The sequence below is a fragment of the Cryptomeria japonica genome, chromosome 8 (genome assembly GCF_030272615.1).
Source record: "Cryptomeria japonica chromosome 8, Sugi_1.0, whole genome shotgun sequence".
Classification (NCBI taxonomy): domain Eukaryota; kingdom Viridiplantae; phylum Streptophyta; class Pinopsida; order Cupressales; family Cupressaceae; genus Cryptomeria; species Cryptomeria japonica.
In genome coordinates this window covers 571142077-571144553 of record NC_081412.1, presented here as the reverse complement: position 1 = coordinate 571144553, position 2477 = coordinate 571142077, and positions in this window count along the sequence as shown.

Below are 2477 nucleotides of genomic sequence, written 5' to 3'. Positions count from 1 at the left end.
TCTTGAATGAGATCTTTCAATCGATGACAATTACTTGTCTTGTGTCCTCGTCCTTGATGGAACTCACAATGTTCAGTATCTCTCCACCATGCTGGTTTGACCTGAGGCTCATAGTTGGATAGCTTAGGTAGAGTGACCAAATTCTGAGAAATAAGTTGTCGCATCACCGTTTCAATGGGTTCCCCTAAGGGAGTGTATGTGCGTTTTTGTTTTTGTGGATGGGGTCTTGGTTCATCATGAGATGTGATGCGACCTTGATTAGGAAGAACATTTGTGTTATTTTGAGGTGGAGGATTTTGTCCTGCAAATCGAACCACAGGTTGTGCATTTTGGATAGTCCGAGCATCCACAACTCCATCGTTGACGATATTCTTATTCTTGTTCCAGAAGTTCGGTTTATCGCTATTGAAGCGCGGGCGAGGACCATCTTTTGGTTCATTAAAGATTTTGATGAGTCCTTTTTTGATGAGTGCCCGTTCACATTTTATACCCTTGGTGATCATATCGTTAAAAGAATCTGTATCTTTGACATCCAGGTGAAATTCCATTTCTTCGTTTAAGTTGGAAATGAAAATTTCCACTAGTTCTTGTTCAGGTAACTGAAGAGAACGTCTGCTAGACATTTGGCGCCATCGTTGCAGGAATACTGAGAATAATTCACCTGGTTTTTGTTTGGTGTTGCATAGATCAGCCATGGTGATGTCGCGTTCAATATTATAAGAGTAATGAGATAGGAACTTCTGGATGAGTTCCTCAAATGTTCTTATGCCACCTGGTAGTCGGGAAAACCATGATGTGGTTGTTCCTCCCAAGCTTTGGGGAAAAAGGCGCATTAGGTATGTGTCCTCATAAGCGACTTCGAGACAAGCGGAATGAAATTCTCGGACATGATCACGGGGATCTCCCTTTCTTCTATATTTTTCGAATTTTGGTGTTTCGAACCTGCGTGGAAAGGGTGGCATATAAAGATTCCTATCAAACGGATAGGGACAGATGTCGTTAAGTGAGAATTGATTGGTCCTAACACCACTATGAAGTTGTTGGGCGAGATTCTCGACTTGTTGCCGCAACATCTCCATTTCATTTGGAGGAGGAGGTGGTGGGTTACCTCGAGGGATGTTATATCTGATGTGATTTCTACCTCTTTCCTCCTCATGGCGACTTTGTCTTTCTGATGCTTGTCTTAATTGGGCAAGATCAAAGTCTGAGGGGAGTTTGGCTCCTTCTTGAGCAAGTCTTAAGAAGTGAGCATCTGCGTTGCTCCTTAGTATTTCATCAAATAATCTGTTAAAATGAGGGTTATGCTGAACCCTTTCGATTGTTGAAGGAGTGGGTGTACCTGGGTTTTCATCATTCCCATTTCCTCCAAGTGCCTCTTGAAATTCATTGAGGTTGTCCTCTTCTTCCTCAATTTCTATTTCTCGTTGCCTTGATCGTGATCGGGTTTGAGCCATTTTGTTTGCAAGTTTGTTTTTGAAGTTGATTGAAGATGATGATGAGTGGTGATGAAATGAAAGATTGATTGGTTGGTGATTTGTGTTGTATGGGGATCTCTAGCACTTTAAGGTAGATGTAACCGAAATTCCTTCTTTGAATTGCTTGTTTGTTTTGATGAGTTTGGATGTGATAAGGTGTAGAGAAATCTGAGATGTGTTACAGATTTTGACTACCTAGTAATGAGAGGATTCACTCATGAACTAGTTTTAACCTGCGTAGATGTGTCTCTTAGGATGAGCTTATCCTAGATGTAGAAACAATCTAAAAGTGATGTGATGTGTTTGATTTCAAGCAATATCTAAAAAGGAATCTTGGGACAAGAACCTCTTAATGTTTTGAGAGTTGGGATGGATTGATGATGAAGTGATGATGTATGAGTGGGATGATGGATGAAAATGTTTTCAACTTTCAATAAAAACTTTGTGTCACAAATGGGACAAACTCTTCTTCTTCCCTTTCAGACGTTGGTGGCACTTCTCGAGCTGTGTTGTAGGTGATACAGATGTTTGGGAAGAAATTGGGATTAATCTTTCCTCCTTGATTTTTGTGATAACTCAGAGCTCTATATTGCATAAAAGCTCTGTGGTTCAATGATTCTGAATCAAACTCGTTTGTTTTACCTTGAAGGTATAGACGCATGCGATGTAGAAAGACTCTATGGGAGACAAAGATTTGTCGATTGATATAGAAGAATTTCCTCCTTTTGATTAAAGCCTTTGAGCTTAGTGGTCTCCTTTTCAAGGTGATACTCTGATGACACTTCTTCTTTCGCAAGATGTGAAGAATGGTCATAAATTTTTGACTCTTTGTTTGTTTGCACTTTGTTTTTGGTATTTTTGGTTGTGTTGACAGATGTTGGATGAATACTTTGTTTTTGGGATTGATTTTCTGATTTTTCTTTGACAAGAAAACAAAGCAAGCACACAAACACAAGAATGTTGCCTCAAAGGCACAAATGAGTATGGGTCTAGATCAACCCA